Source organism: Scyliorhinus canicula, chromosome 16 (assembly GCF_902713615.1).
Source record: "Scyliorhinus canicula chromosome 16, sScyCan1.1, whole genome shotgun sequence".
Lineage (NCBI taxonomy): Eukaryota > Metazoa > Chordata > Chondrichthyes > Carcharhiniformes > Scyliorhinidae > Scyliorhinus > Scyliorhinus canicula.
In genome coordinates, this window is record NC_052161.1 from 68,230,315 (window position 1) to 68,247,829 (window position 17,515).

A 17,515-nucleotide genomic window follows, 5' to 3' on the forward strand; every position below is an offset into this window, starting at 1 on the left:
ATGATAACGTATGTAATATGGGAAATTCAATCAATTTACAGATCCGCTTCCATTTTGTATTTACATATAATTGTTCATTTCAGTAAAGACCTCTTACAGCTGTTAGAACCCAAATATTTTAGCGTGTTTTACTTCCCTTGGTAATTTCTGACATGCTTGAAATCCAGAATTAGCATTCACAATTAAAAGCTTGCAACTTCAGCATTCCGACGTTAATGATAATGGCACGGACTGTACTCATGTCATTAAGAAAGGATTGTGGACAAATGAGGTGAGAGGCAGCATCAAGCTAGCAGAGAATAAAAACCTCACACAGACATAAAGAGAAGCAGGCACCGCAGCCTGTTAAAACCACGAGATAGCAACAAAGGAAAACAAAGGTGGTAATAAAATGTGGAAGGAGGGACTGTGAAAAAAAACTTGCAAGGGATATCAAAGCCAGCAGCAAATGTTCTTATAAATATTTTAAGAGAAAGAGGGCGGTGAAGGGGAATGTGAACCTAATAAAGGCAGATGCAGGAGAGACTATAATGGAGAATAAGGCCATGGCAGGCATGTCGTGTCGATACTTTGAAGAAAGGTAACTGCAGACTAACATCAGTTATAATAATAATCTTTATTGTCACAAGTCGGCTTACATTAACACTGCAATTAAGTTATTGTGAAAAGCCCCTAGTCGCCACATTCCGGCGCCTGTTTGGGTACACGGTGGGAGAATTCAGAATGTCCAAATTACCTAACAGCCATGCAGTCACTTGATTCTGCCCCTATTCCATCAGAATTTATATATTAGGAGACTCGAGAAGAGAAATGAAGTGTTAAACCTCTATGTATGACTTTCTGCGTTCTGACTCTTGCTTGCTTATTCTCTGTTGCTTCCCATTTCTGAATACAGCATCTGGCCATTTAATAAACTATTGGCTCGTGGATTACCTCCTGTAATCTCTCCTTTTGTGCCAATTGCACCTTATTGTTTTCAATCACTCGTTTCAACAGGTCTATTAAGATGAATGCTTTCCACATCTGGATGTTGCTGCACAACCCCAACTTACCAAAATTGCACATTTCAACCTCATTGGCAGCCATGCAGCACTGTCCATCACTCACGCACCTCAACCGCTTTGCCAAAACCACAGACTGCCTGCTAAACAAAACCAGATTCTTCGTTTAGCAGCCAGTGTCACCCCAAGTTAGCATCCAGGTCACCAGAATCCCCTGGAAAATGTTGTCAGCACTGTCTTTCTGAAGGCAGGGCCTGCTTTCACAATGTATAACACAGCTATCCGTTCCACAGGTCAGAATGTAACATCATTTAGATGTAACCAAAGAGACCAGAAACAGAGCAGGTAATAAAAATACTGGACAACTTATTTCATTAAATACGTAGCCTTTCAGCTTCTGGATAAGTAATAACCTGAGTGAGTCTGTGTGAGTGAGTAAGTAAATCTGTGTGAGTAAGTAAGTCTGTGAGGATGAGTAAGTAAGTCTGTGTCTCTCTCCCTCCTCTCTCTCTCCACACCCATCATTCCCCTCCCAAAATGCTTCTTATTCCTCGCGCCTTCTCTCCCCCTTTTCTTTCTCCCCTCCTTCTTTCCCTTCACCTCTTCCCCTTGCCCCTCTTCCTCCCTCTCCCCCTCCGTCTCTCCCCACTCTCCTCTCCCTTCCTTCACTATCCCTCCTTTTCCCCTCCACCTCTTTTCCTCCCTCTCCCCTCTTCCCCTGCCTCAACTCCATCCCCCCCCCCCCCCCCACACACACACACATACACTCTCTTCCTCTCCCCTCCATCTTGTGTCAAACCTTAAGCTGCCAGAACTTGCTCATCAGCCCCTTGAGTGAGTTAGATAAAGGGATGAAGAGCCGCATATCTGAATTTACAGCTGACTCAGATTTTGGAAGTTGGAGAGGTTCCATAGATGGGGGAGAAGGAAGTCAAAAGTATGAGTGATATTCTAACTTGGATTTTTTTTTAAATGGACAGCCCCCAATGAGGATGATGTATTTTAACAAAAACTCAACAAGGACTGAAGAAAGTGATCATGCAACAAAATCAACTCAATTAACCACAGAGTTGCATAGCCTACACGCTCCATTGAGATTGCATTGGCCTTTAAATTAAGTAAATGGATATTGCCAGGTTTCATTGAAGAAGTCCTTAATTATACATTTAAAAGTAAATTCATTATCAAAATAAAATAAACATGGAGTATATTTTGTATTCAGGATACTTACTCAACAGTTTTCGTCTTTAATATCTAATGCATTATAGAAGCATTTTCTGTTCTATTTTTACCTGGTAAAGTTTCCTACATTACCACAGTGACTGCACTTCTAAAGATCTTCATTGAGTACAAAGTGTTTTGAGATGTCTTGCGGTCGTGAAAGGCATTGGATGGATGCAGATATTTCCCTGTTGTTAAGATCACGGTCCAGACCCCAACATTGTTTAAAAAATTTAGATTACCCAATTCGTTTTTTCCAATTAAGGGGCAATTTATCACGGCCAATCCACCTACCCTGCACATCTTTGAGTCGTGGAGACAAAACCCATGCAAAGACGGGGAGAATGTGCAAACTGCACACAGACAGTGACCCAGAGCTGGGATCGAACCTGGGCCCTCGGCGCCGTGAGCCAGCAGTGCTAACCACTGTGCCACTGTGCTGCCCCCAATATTTGTTAGGATACCGGGCAAGAACCCTCCAAATTTTTTTAATATTTTCAAAACTATGAGAAACGGATACTTCGCTTCAGGAGTGATTCCACTGATCAATGAGTATATTTTATACAGAAGTAAACTTTATTCTGAACACAGGATTAACACATTGACATCCCAGTTTTTCAATTAACAGTTAAACAATTCTTAAAATAAAAGGAAACTATTTTTTACTACTAACTTATATCTTCTCCAGTTCCAAATAACAAACCCCATCACAGGTCAAAAGCCACTTACAAATAAAGTTAACAAACACAGGGTTACTTGCTGTAAACTTATATAGACCTTTCTTGGAGAGAGAGCGATCCTTTCAGGAAATAGCCAGCAGACCCTTATGTCTGTGTCAGACTACTGCTCAACCTGGCAACCTTTGGTGGGAGCTGCCGTTCAATATAAATCTCTTAGCAGACACAAAAACTAAACTCCCTGCTACAGGCCTGACTCCCCTCATTAATTGCATTATCTTTGGCCCACTCAGATCCACTGACCTGCTTACCTATAAATCTATAAACAATGTCTCAAATTATTTATTCTCTAGGGAACCTCCAGCAATTACCCAACATAACTCCATTAGGCCACTCTTTGTAAATACATATATGGTTGGAATGAATGATGATCTCACTTCTATGACATCTTAATTGCCCATCTTGCAGCCACAGAATCTGGATATCTTAACCGATATAATTTAATAATATTTCTGCAACAGATATAAAATACAAACTATATGAACTTTCCTACATTCATCACACTATTTTTAACTCATTATGTATTTGCTAGCTGTCACTATCATCAGGGTTCTTCCAACTATTTCTGAAGTTTTATGAAGTGTAAGTTTCCCTCCAATTTTATTTCCTAAATGAAAGTGAGGAACAGAAGCAAGGTATGTGATTATGTATTAACGCTCCACCCTTGAATGAAATTCCAAAAGCTCCTTGAACCTATCCATTGAACCAAACATGCCAGTGTAAGGGGACATGTCACCATTATTATTGCCACCTCCGTTCACCAAGGCAATACCGAGTTGGGGTCACAGCAGGTGAGGCGGAACCATAAATAAATATTACTAAAGCAACTGATCCTTCAAATTAAACCTCGTCCACCCACAGGAATTAAGAGGATGCAGTACGCAATCTGCAGAAACCCGTCAACAAACCTGAAGCAAAAGAAAAGTAAATAAGTGAAATCTACACAATCATTCTATATTCACAAAGCCATGAAAGGGCTTTGACAGCATGAATATTTCAGGGGAGATACGGCAACATAGAAACCCAGCCACCTTGTTATATTCAACATAATGTCAGCAGTAAGACTACTTGCACTGTTTTGGTTCTATTGTGAATGCTTCTGAACCCAACACCCTCCCCTGCTCCTCTGCATTATTGCCATTGTATGACAGAAGATTTTTTTTTTTATCCAGTGAAAAGGTAATATGAAGTTGTGCGAGCATAACAAAGTTGTGTACCATTGCAGTCTGCACTTTGCTTTAATATGATTAATTGCTGGGAGCTGCAGAGACAGCAGACAAGGAACTGCGGTCAACTGGGTTGGAAGCAGTTGCTGTGAAGCATAGGGCAGGCAGGACTGCTGATCAGTGAGGTTTCAGAAATGATAAATAACAGCATCGAAAGTTTGCCTTCTCAAGGCAGAACTGAGAGCGGAGATGTTGCTCTCAGCTAAATTGTGGCTGGGGTTCTTTAACGGCATGATTAACAAGCTCTAGTTCCTCTTTGTGAGGATGTGGAGGGCGGGGGGGGGGGGAGTAATGTTTGCACTTGGGGTTAAAGCAAAATTCCCATGGTCAATCTTCTGAGTTGAAACTAACTGGAGTCTGTGCTCTTCACAGAAGCGGTGTCAGTACTCACACCACTACGGTGATTGAAGAGTATCACATTAGTGAAGATCAATACATACAATGCAACCATGAGAATGATAAGGTCCTATTGCCCTTCTGTGGGAAGTTTTTCTGGCATCGCTCCCTTGACACCGAAGGTGGAAACCAAGGTCAGGACAGGATGGTGGCCTGCTCCACACTGAAGGCAGCTAATGGGTTTGTACTCGATTAATGTAAATTTCTATCTACGAGCTCCAAGCCATTATTTAAAAACATTCAGGCCGTCACCAATCTGCTTCACAACCCTCTTGTTTGGTGTTGTGACTTGTGCTGCAGGAAATTGACTGGACTCCTGGGCAGTGCAGACTTGATGGGCCAAATGGCCTCCTTCTGCACTATAGGGATTCTATTTTTTTTAAATTAAATTCTATAAATCTTCCAACCTCCATTCTCCCTAAACATCAGCCCACCCAAAACTCTGCTGCATGTATTTTAACTTGCACCAAGTCTCATTCACCATCGCCCTGGTACTCTGACTGACATAAACTCCCAATCCAACCTTGCCTCAAATTTGAAATCTCATTGTGTTGAAATTCCTCCATGGCCCTCATTCCCCCCAATCTCCATAACCGCCTCCAGAATCTCTGGGTTCCTCCAATACCGGCTTCGTAGGCATCCCCGTTTTCCACCGCCCCACAATTGATAGATGTGCCTTCAGCTGTCAAGATCCTAAAATCTGGAATTCCCTTTCTAAGACTTTCCACATCTCTACCTCTTTCCCCTCATTTAAGACCCTCCTTAAAACGTTTCTCTTTGACCAAGCTTGTTCACATATCTTCCTCTTTAGTTCTGAATCTATTTTCGTCTGATCACATTACTGTGACCGAAGATTCATTTCAATACACAGAAAAACCTTGCGATCGATCTGTTCTGGTTAACTCTGCACCATAATTCCCGACCTCGATGGAGATAAATTAGAAATTTTGCCTCATGCAGAAAGCCTCATGAGGCAAGCACAGGACCGGAAGTTTTAAAAAACCTATCAAAGCATGTTTTATTGTAATTGTTTGAAAGTACTGAACTTGAGTATTGCTGATGGAGTGATATTGCCGCAGCTTCGACAGCTTGTTTTATTAGGGCTGATGAAGGAAATATGCATCACGGGCTTGTATTTCATATACTGCCAATTTTTGTTTTTCTTTAAACAGTATCGCTCAGAAGTTGCTGCTGACGATGTTAGTGGATAAACCCCTAACGGGACAATGTCAGAATGGAGACAACGTTGGCTGAGTGACAGCAGAGGGCGTGATTTTACCAACCCGTTGCGCCTGCCACCAATCTCGTTGCATCGGGTGCACCGTGGGAGAGGCCCAAATCAGGCTTCACGTCGGGTGCAAAATCTTACCCAAGTCACCCGACACTCAGCGCCCAGCATGTTCTGGCCGTGATCCAGATAATCATATTTCTCATTTAAATATGCGCGGCTGGTCTCCCGGCACCCGGCACCTGGGAATCTCTGGCCTTGCCAGCAAGGCCTCAACCACGTGCCAATTACCAGGTGTGATAGCTGCTCTGGGGGTCTCGGGGGCCAATGGAGCCACCTGGGTGGTCAGTGGCAGGACAAAAAGTGGCACTCACCTGGGCACCCTGGCAGTGCCAGGCTGGCAGTTCCAGTGGGTTGCCCGAGTGCCAGGTTGACACAACCATGTGCTGGGCCTGAGGCGCGGGGGGAGGGGGGGGGGGGGGGGGGGGGGGGGGGGGGCATGTCTATGAGAGACAGGTTGAAGGGGGACGATGAAGTGCGGGGCGTTGAAGGAGTGTTATGAAGGGCATCATAAAGGTTAAGGGGGTGAAGAGGGGTCCGGAAGGGGGGAACCTGAAAGAGGATGGCACCCAGCAACCCCATAGTGGAGTGGCTCACTTATGGGATGGGGGGAGCGGGGGGAGGGAGGTTGATGCCCATGTCTGCGAGGGATGGCATTGTCCGTGGCTGAGGATGTGGGGAACCCTCAAGTTCATTTAGAAATCGGGGCATCCTTTCAAAATGCATTGGATTTGGTTTTATTGTCATTTGTACCTAGTTGCAGTGAAAAGTATTGTTCTGCGTACAGTCCAGACAGACCATTCCTTACATGAAAAAACAGAGGACATACGGTAGACACACAATGTAAATACATACTACATAGACACGGGCGGCACAGTGGCAGTCCTGCAACACCCAGCCGTTAATGGTGGTGGACAATTAAATAACTCACTGGAGGAGGGGGCTCCACAACTATCCCCATCCTTAATGATGGAGCCACCCAGCACATCTGGGCAACAGACAAGGCTGAAGCATTTGCAACAATCTTCAGGCAGAAGTGCCGAGTGGATGATCCAACTCGGTCTCTTCCAGAGGCTCCCAGGATCACAGATGTTAGTCTAAGGCTAATACGATTCCCCCCATATGATATAAAGAAATGGCTAAAGGCACTGGATTCAGCAAAGACTATGGACCCTGCCAATATTCCGGCAATAGTAATGAAGACTTGTGCTCCAGAACTTGCCACACCCCTAGCCAAGCTGTTCCAGTACAGCTACAACACTAGCATCCACCCAGCAATGTGGGAAATTGCCCAGGCGTATCCTGTACACAAGAAACTGGACAAATCCAACCCAGTCAATTACCACCCTAACAGTCCATTCTCCATCATCAGCAAGGTGATGGAAGGAGTCAACGATGCCGTCAAGTGGCACTTACTCAGCAGTAACCTGCTCACGGATGCTCAGTTTTGATTCCATCAGGTTACCTCAGCTCCTGACCTCATTACAGCCTTCGTTCAAACATGGACAAAAGAGCTTAATGCCAGAAGTAAGGTGAGAGTGACGTCAAGGCAGCATTTGACTGAATATGGCATCAAATGGCCCTAGCCAAACTGGAGTCAATGGGAATCAGGGGGAAACTCGCCGCTGGTTGGAGTCATGCATGGCACATAGGAAGATAGTTATAGTGGTTGCAAGTCAGTCATCTCAGCTCCAGGACATTACAGTTCCTCAGGGGAGTGTCCTAGGCCCAACCATCTTCAGCTGCTTCATCAATGGCTTCCCTTCCAACATAAGGTCAGAAGTGGGGATGTTTGCAGGTGACTGCACAATGTTCAGCACTATTTGTGACTCCCCAGATAATGAATGCAGCAAGATCTGGACAATATCTGGGCTTGGGCTGACAAGTGGCAAATTAAATTAATGCCACTCAGGTGCCAGACAATGACAATCTCCTCCAAGAGAGGATCTAACCATCGCACTTGACGTTCAATGGCATTACCATCACTGAATTCCCCACAATAAGCACTCTGGGGTTACCGTTGATCAGAAACTGAACTGGACTAGACACCTTAACACTGGCTACCAGAGCAGGTCAAAGGCTCGGACTCCGACGGTGAGTAACTCACCTCCTGACTTCCAAAGCCTGTCCACCATTTACAAGGCACAAGTCAGGGGTGTAATGGAATATTCTCCACTTGCCTGGATGAGTGCGTCTCCAACAACACTCAAGAAGCTCGACACCATCCAGGACATAGGAGCCACAATTGACAGATGTTGGTAGTCATGAGTACCAGTGACAGGATACACTGCAGTAACTCACAAAGGTTCATAAGGCAGTACCTTCCAAATCCACAGCCACTACCATCGAGAAGAAGCGCAGCAGATAGCTGGGAACCCCACCAAGTCACTCACCACCCTGATTTGGAAATATATCACCGTTCCTTCATTGTCGCTGTGGCAACATCCTGGAACTCCCTCCCTAACAGCACTGTGGGTGTACTTACACCTCAGGGACTACAATGAGTCAAGAAGGTAACTCACCACCACATTCTGAAGGGCAGCTAGGGGTGGGCAATAAATGCTGGCCTAACCAGCGACGCCAATATCCCGTAAATGCATTTTCAAAAAGTTGCACATCCAGAGAGCTGGCATGGACATGATGGGCCAAATTGCCTCCCTCTGCAATGTAATCATCATATAATACTGGGGTAAACTGGGATGCTATTCCTCCACCCGAGAAAGCATCAATACCATCTGAAGGGAAACAGGCTAAAATAGAGGGAGGTGGGCTTCCAAAACCAGCAGTTCAGGTTTTCTGTGCTCTTATCACCAGGAGAGTTCTCTAGGGCTCTCCACTCTTATCCGCTGCTTAATCAGGTCAGGAAAGGGGTGTAAGTTTCCTTTCTTTATTCCTTCAGATGTTTGCCAAAAGGCCACTTTTGTGTTTGTTAACAGTTCAAAGTAGAATTTCTGGAAAGCAGTGATTGAATCCAATTAGTCATTCAGAGTGAAAGAAAATTGACCATTTGGTATTATGACGACAAAACATTTTCAGACTGCAACTGGAATGAACGTTCTCTTTCGACATAAAATGCTTTTGTCTCTGTCCGATATCTTGGCCAAGTCTTGTAGACTGATTAATAGATAATGTTATCTGTGGTGAGAGATATATCGACAGTACATAGAAATGGTAGCATAGAAACAGGCTTTTAGGCCTATCAGAGCAGTGCAATTATTTTGTCCCACAGATGCTTCCCCCCATTCTATTTCATTAAACTCCTTTGCCTTTCCTTTAAATGTATCTATGATGCTCATCACAACAACTCTTTGTGAATCATGTGTTGAAGATTGACTTCCAAACCATAGACTTGACAGTAGCTGTCAGGAATTCTGTGCTGTCTGAAAAAGCCTTTTATTTCTGTTCACGTTGGTAGCTTGTACGCCGTGTTCGACATCTAAAATACATCAAAGCTGTTTCTCAGACGCATGTTTGGACCCAATAGAAATTAGCATCCATGCTATGGGATGTGTATTGACCTCACAAGGACTGCTCACCTCATTTCAACAATCCACGCGAGTTCCCCACTTGAAAAAACATGTCTGATGGAGAGCTCGGACGTAGGAAGCAGATGGGGAACTGGTGGTGCTTGATGTGTTGGTTAAGCTGGGTCTGCGAGGACTGCGTTTACTACAGCAGTGAGATAGACAGGCTTCCAACACTTGAAGAAATGCAACTCGATTTTATTGAACTCTTAACTATCATACATACTTTAACTGTGGGTTGACACTATGCTGACTTGACTGGAGACCTGAGGCTAACCTGACCAGACTATCTTACTACCACATGGTGGATGTTCTAGTTGCTGCTCACGGGCTCTGACTGTCTCAGAGGCTGGATCCCGAGAGAGCGGGAAAACTAGTGCCCTCTAGCTTTATATTGGTCGTGTCCTGTCTGGTGATTGGCTGCTGTGTTCTGTGTGTTCATTGGTCATCCTGGGCGAAATTCTCCGACCCCACGCAGGGTCGGAGAATCGGCCGGCAGCGGCGTTAATCCCGCTCCCGCAGGGTTTTTAAATCTCTGACCGGCCAAAAACCGGCGCTGTGCAAATCCCGCCGGCAGCCTCTGAAAACAGCTGGCGCCGGCGGGATTTCATTTTTTTTTTAGTTTCCACAAATCTCCGGCCCGGATGGGCCGAAGTCCCGCCGACGTGGCCATGGGTCACGTCGGCGAAAATCACAGTTGCTTTAAAACGGCGTCAACCATTGATGATGGTTGACGCCGTTCAGTGTCGGGGGGTGGGTTGCGGCATCGGGGGGGAAGGGGTGGGTTGCGGCATCGGGGGGGGGTGGGTTGTGGCATCGGGGGGGGTGGGTTGCGGCATCGGGGCGGGGGTGGGTTGCGGCATCGGGGGGTGGGTTGCGGCATCAGGGGGTGGGTTGCGGCATCGGGGGGTGGGTTGCGGCATCGGGGGGGGTTGCGGCATCGGGGGGGCATCGGGGGGGTTGCGGCATCGGGGGGTTGCGGCATCGGGGGTGGGTTGCGGCATTGGGGGGGTTGCGGCATCGGGGGGGTTGCGGCATTGGGGGGGGTTGCGGCATCGGGGGGGGTTGCAGCATCGGGGGGGTTGCGACATCGGGGTGGGTTGCGGCATTGGGGGGTGGGTTGCGGCATCGGGGGGGGCATCGGGGGGGTTGCGGCATCGGGGGGTTGCGGCATCGGGGGGTGGGTTGCGGCATCGGGGGGGTTGCGGCATCGGGGGGGCATCGGGGGGGTTGCGGCATCGGGGGGTGTTGCGGCATCGGGGGGGGTTTGGGGGCAGCAGCGTACAGAGAGGGGGGGCGACGGATGCCCGGGGCCAACGCACCATCGCCCCCCCCCCTGTACGCCGCTGCCCCCTACCCCAACCACCCCCCCCACCACCCTTACCTCCCTCCAACGCCCCTACGCCCCTCCCCACCACCCCTACCCCCCTCCCCACCACCCCTACCCCCCTCCAATGCCGCCCCCCATCTCTCGCAACGCCGCAACCACCCACCCTCAACGCCGCAACCCCCCCTCATCGCCGCAACTCCCCCCTCTCAACGCCGGGTCCCCCCCCTCTCAACGCCGGTCCCCCCCTCTCAACGCCGGGTCCCCCCCCTCTCAACGCCGGGTCCCCCCCCCCTCAACGCCGGGTCCCCCCCTCTCAACGCCGGGTCCCACCCCCCCTCAACGCCGGGTCCCCCCCCCCCCCCTCAACGCCGGGTCCCACACCCCGTCCCCCTCCCTCTGAAGGCCGGTTCCCACACACCCCGCCCTCTCTCCTCCTCCCCCCCTTCCTTCCTCCGTCCCCCCTCCTTCCTCCTCCCCCCCCTTCCTTCCTCCGTTAGTGGGGGGGGGGGGGTGCGGCGTTAGTGGGGGGTGGGGGGTGGGGGGTGCGGCGTTGGAGGGGGGTAGGGGTGGTGAAGGGGGTAGGGGTGGTGAGGGGAAGGGGTTGGGGTAGGGGCAGCTGCGTGCAGAGGGGGGGGGCGACGGTGCGTTGGCCCCGGGCATCCGTCGCCCCCCTCCTCTGCACGCTGCTGCCCCTACCCCAACCCCCCTCACCACCCCTACCCCCTTCACCACCCCTACCCCCCTCCAACGCCGCACCCCCCCACCCCCCACCCCCCACTAACGCCGCACCCCCCCCCCCACTAACGGAGGAAGGAAGGGGGGGAGGAAGGAAGGGGGGGGACGGAGGAAGGAAGGGGGGGAGGAGGAAGAAGGGGGGGAGGAGGAAGGAAGGGGGGGAGGAGGAGAGAGGGGGGGGTGTGGGTACCGGCCTTCAGAGGGAGGGGGACGGGGTGTGGGTACCGGCGTTGAGGGGGGGGGAACCCGGCGTTGAGGGGGGGCGGACCCGGCGTTGAGGGGGGGGTTGTGGCGTTGCGAGAGATGGGGGCGGCGTTGGAGGGGGGTAGGGGTGGTGGAGAGGGGGTAGGGGTGGTGGGGAGGGGGGTAGGGGTGGTGGGGAGGGAGGTAGGGGTGGTGGGGAGGGGGGTAGGGGTGGTGGGGAGGGAGGTAGGGGTGGTGAGGGGGGGGGTGGTTGGGGTAGGGGGCAGCGGCGTACAGAGGGGGGGGGGTGACGGTGCGTTGGCCCCGGGCATCCGTCGCCCCCCTCTCTGCACGCTGCTGCCCCCAAACCCCCCCCCCGATGCCGCAACCCCCCCCCGATGCCGCAACCCCCCCCCCCGATGCCGCAACCCCCCCCATGCCGCAACCCCCCCCCCCCCGATGCCGCAACCCCCCCCCCAAATGCCGGAACCCCCCCCCCCCAAATGCCGGAACCCCCCCCCCCCCGATGCCGCAACCCCCCCCCAAATGCCGGGTCTGTCTCTCTCCTCCCCCCCCCCCAAATGCCGGGTCTGTCTCTCTCCTCCTCCCCCCCCCCCCCCAAACGCCGAGTCAGTCTCTCTCCTCCTCCGCCTCCAAAAAACGCCGGGTCTCACCACTTCCGCAGCTGGTGAAACTGACGCGTATCGCGTCAGTCAGCTGCTGGCCCCTCCGGGAACGGAGAATCACCGCCTTAAAGAAGGCCCCCACGCCGGAGTCATCTACTCCAATTTTGCTCGCCGGAAATCGGCGTTACGACGGTCTGCAGAGAATTTCGCCCCCTGTGTGTCAATCACTGTCTGTCTGTGCACCATCATATACTTGTGTGTATATTATGACGGTGCTATGGGAATTAAAGTCCTGCAGCCTTGTCTCAAAGGAAATGTCTGATTTATGAATGCCAAACAAAAACTTGGCGTGAGGAGGAGGTCGGCCAAGTGTCCACAGAATCTACGGCCAAGGCAGGCATGTAGATTGAGCAAGCACGCCGAAGCATTCCGGAACATTGGCCATATCAAAAAACAACTAGGATTATGGGAAAGGAGGTAACTTGGCATATCTGTGTTAAGTCAAACACTCAGAGAAGCTGGAGTGAGGTCTAGAAGAAGCTAATAAGCCTTGGTTTCTTCAGTCATATCCTTAATAAATCTGTTGTATCATGTTGGCTTTGGGCTGAACGATAATATTCACATAGATATAAATTATTCCATCAGGGCATGTATGCATCATCAGGGTTTGACTATTCATCTTAATTTACCTCCCACTAGGCGTTAGACAGATTCAAGGCACACATTCGCTCTCGGTATCTTTAACTCCATTCAAATCTGATCAAATGTAGTAGGCCACCTGGGTCAGGATGATACCAGCGGCCATCCTGTAGCCTTGAGACTGTATAGCTGCCATTTAGAGGAGAGGTGGGGAGGGATGTTACTGCTTTGAAAGCAATGGATAAAATCAAAGATAAAAATCTCAATACTTTGTCAAAAGATACATGTGATGGTGCAGCCTTCCCTTGCTCTATAAATCAAGATTATGCTCAGCTCCAAGAATGGGGTTTGAATCTTTTATTCTCTGCCTCTGAGATAAGTGTGGGACAAAACAAATCAAGCTTCTGGGTGATACCTGTTGATTATAGGAGATAATGGCTCCAAAGTACAATGTAGGAAGGATTTTTACTGGATCTAAGATTACAGTTTCAAAAGGACAGTTTCACACAGGGCTGGATATTCAATCTGAAATCCATATTGACCACCAGCAAAAAAAGGATAGCGACATTATTCAATTCATGAGTCAGTCCGTGTTCCCTCACAGATGTCCCTGAAGCTGCATATTTGACCCAGAGGGCACATGCTTGTCTCAATTCAACAGAGAAGCACAAGATTTTGTTCAACAAAGTGCGACCAATTACAGATTAATCAGTCACCGATAAGGCCATCTCTGGCCATGTCCTTGTCTCACTCCCCCCCCCCTCCCCCCCCCCCCACCCCCCCCCCCCCCCACCCCCCCCCCCCACATTTCTCCTTTATTTTAAATTTAGAGTACCCAATTCATTTTTCTAATTAAGGGGTAATTTAGCATGGCCAATACACCTACATGCACATCTTTCGGGTTGTGGGGGTGAAACCCACACAAACACGGGGAGAATGTGCAAACTCCACACGGACAGTGACCCAGAGCCGGAATCGAACCTGGGACCTCGGCGTCGTGAGGCAGCTGGGCTAACCCACTGTGCCACCGTGCTGCCCCACATTTCTCTTCCTAACCCTATTCCCTTCTGTAACCACTCTCACAATTCGCTTGGAACTACTTCCAAAATTCCAATGGTCCAACCTTTGGCACTTTCTTCATTCGCCTCATCATTTTTTGCGGCTCCAGATCTGCTGAAGCACACCCTCAGCTTCAGTTTTTGTTGCCCTGGTCCCTATTAATACTCTTACTCTCTCTCTCTCTCTTACCTTGGCCTTTCCCCTGGTACAACCCACATTGCTTCTTGTTTAAGTCCAAGGGGCGCGATCTTGAAAATATAAAGTGGACAACTAGTTCAGCCAGCAACTACCACAGGCCAGGCATCGCTGGATGCTGCTCTCATCTGTTAAAACTGCTCACTATCCCGGATTGCAAAGACATACTAAGATGCCCCACCCCACCCCCGCTGCAACCTTCCCCCCGTGCAACCTCTCCCCCACCACCACCCCTGATTCTTTTCACGACTGCAAACCATCTTCTTAAACCCCTTTCTCTGTGTACTGCACCCTCACTTCCAACAACCACGAGGAGAACATGGATACCTTTGCTGTTAAGTTGGGGACCATCCAATCAGCGACCTCTACGTCCTCCCTTCCCTTAGCCCATCACTTACCCTTTGGTTCATTCTCTGTCTCGTGCACTGTTTTCTGATGCTTCGGTGAAGTGCATTTGGACGTTTCATTTGGGGTCTGTTACCATCGGCGGAAGGATCAAAAACCAGAGGCCAAAAGAAACAATGGTGGCACGAATAAAAACTTTTTTTGCAGCGAATGGTTAGGACCTGGAATCCACTGCCTGAGAGTGTGATGGAAGCAGATTTAGTTGAGGTGTTCAAAAGGTAATTGGGTCATTACCTGAAAAGAAAAAATTGCAAGTCTCTGGGGAAAAGGCAGGGAAGTGGCACTAAGTGAATTGCTTTTGCAAAGGGCTAGCATGGACATAATGGGACAACTTTCTGCGTTGTAACCAGAATATGATTGTGGTGAATCACAGTAGCGTAATTCACACTGTATTACACATGTTGTACTATGTCTCTGTAAGCTCGGCACATGAACAGTTGCGCTGCTCTGCCATTAGGGGGAGATGCACTGGGAGTGTACGGGAGTTTGTACTGGACTCCACCCTTGGCTCCACCCATGGCTCCTCCCCCCTAACCGGAAGTATAAAGGTTGATGCTGAGAGCCTGCCTGCCAGTTCATCTGGAGTTCATCATGTCGCAGGCAGGCTCTGTTGTAAGACGATTGAAACCCTGACTGTGGCAGCGCTGGACACAGTCCATAGCCACCACACGAGGTCCCCGTTGGTCGTGTTTGTGACAAACGCGACCAATGTCATCGGGAAGTCGGCCCATCGGGGGCAGAGCATCGGGGGAAGGCCTCAGGTGACGTCCTGAGGCCGTCCCAATGGCGTGCGGCATACTCAGCGATTACGCAGCTGTTGAGAGGCGGAGCATCCGAAAAATGGCACCACCCCGGATTTCGATGTAAAAATGGATTCTCCGGCCAATCGCCAAACACGATTTCGCCGTCGGCAATGGTAGAATCCAGCCTATTACTCCTTGCACGCACTGCCTGGCTGGCTGCAATTTCCAGCCTTTTCTGTTTTTATTCCCATGGTTCTCTCCTGCTCCACCCCTGAAGTTGTGTTCTTCTCTCATTTCTTAGCTCACTGGGTAGCGCTTTTGCTTTTGGGTCAGAAAATTATGGGTCCATGTCCTGCTCCACAGACTTGAGTACAAACGTCCAGGCCCCATTCAACCCCTCAGGTGGACATAAAAGATGCTATGGCAGTATTTGAAGAAGGGCAGGGGAGTTGTTTTTTGGAGTCCTGTCCAATACCTGAGCCTCAATCAACATCACAAAATAAAATTATCTGAGATGCAGACAGGCAGTGATTGACACACAGGGGGCGGGATTCTCCCCTACCCGGCGTGACGGAGGGTGCCGGCGTAGGGGAGTGGCGCCAACCACTCAGGGGTCGCGCCTCCCCAAAGGTGGGGAATTCTCCCCACCTTTGGGGGCCAGCCCCGCGCCGGAGCAGTTTGCACCAGAAGACTGGCGCAAACACCCGGCGCAGTCGGAAGCGGGGCTGGCCGAAAGGCTTTCGGCGGTCAGCGCATGCGCCGGCAGTGACGTCAGCGGCAGCTGGCCGCTGACGTCACTGCCGGCGCATGCGCGATGCGGGGTTCTCCTCCGCGTCCGCCATGGCGGAGGCCGTGGCGGCGCGGAAGGAGAAAGAGTGCCCCCACGGCACTGCCCCGCGGAGTGAGCGGGGGGCCCCGATCGCGGGCCAGGCCTCCGTGGGGGCACCCCCCCGGGTCCGATCGCCCCCCCGCCCCCCCAGGACCCCGGGGGCCCGCTCGCGCCGCTGAGTCCGCCGTTTCAGAGGTGGTGTAAACCTCGACGGCGGGAGAAGGCCTCCCAGCGGCGGGACTTCGGCCCATCCGGGCCGGAGATTTGAGGTAAGTTTTAAAAAAATGAAATCCCGCCGGCGCCAGCTGTTTTCACAGGCTGCCGGCGGGATTTGCACAACGCCGGTTTATGACCGGCGGGAGAATTCAAAAACCTGCGGGAGCGGAAATAACGCCGCTTCCCGCCTATTCTCCGACCCTGCGTGGGGTCGGAGAATTTCGCCCAGGATAACCAATGAACACACACAACACAGAACACCCAATCACCAGACAGGACACCACCACTATAAAGCCACAGGACACAGCTAGGGAGATTGGCATGACGTGCCAGTTACGTGCTGCACTCACCACACCAGCAACAAAAGCATCAGCAATCTGCAAAAGCATTTCTTCAACAGCGGCATCAGGTGGGAGTGAATTGCTGGGTCCCTGCCGTGCATGCGCATTGAGGCGACCTGCAGCGGCCAGATGCAGACAGGCAGTGATTGACACACAGGATAACCAATGAACACACACTGTGGTCGCTGTGCAAGGCTGCAGACTCAGCCTCGGATTTCAACCTGGCGCTATTGGCATACAGGGCAACCCTTCTGTCGACTGATTTGTCTCCGGCGCAGTTACTCATGAACCGCAACCTGAGGACGACTGTTCCAGCCATCCATGTTCCAGAGCTTGACCACCTCACGGTGCTGCAGAAGGTGCAGCGATCCAGGGACCAGCAAAAGATCACGTATGATGCTCATGCCACGGATCTGCCTGCACTGGCTCCAGACGATGTTGTTCGCGTTCAGCTGCCTGAGGGAGGTTGGTCAGCCCCAGCTGTTGTCGTCAGACAGGCTGCTCCCAGGTCTTTCGTTGTCCAAATGGCTGATGGCCCCATTTTATGGCGCAACTGGAGGGCACTGCGTAAAGTTCCCTGCCCATCACCCGACCGCATTTTTCCGCATGTCATCATGCCTCCTCCGGACGTCTTGCACCATGAGGCCACCGATCTGGCAGCGATCCCACCTGTCAACAAGGCAACTGGAATGGCAGCCATCCCGCCTTTCCAGGTGCCGGCGTCCCCCCCTCCACCTCTGAGGCGATCAGCGAGAATCTGTCGCTCACCACAAAGACTGAATCTATAGACTTAAATCTTGTAAATTTTGTTCAGTTTGCTC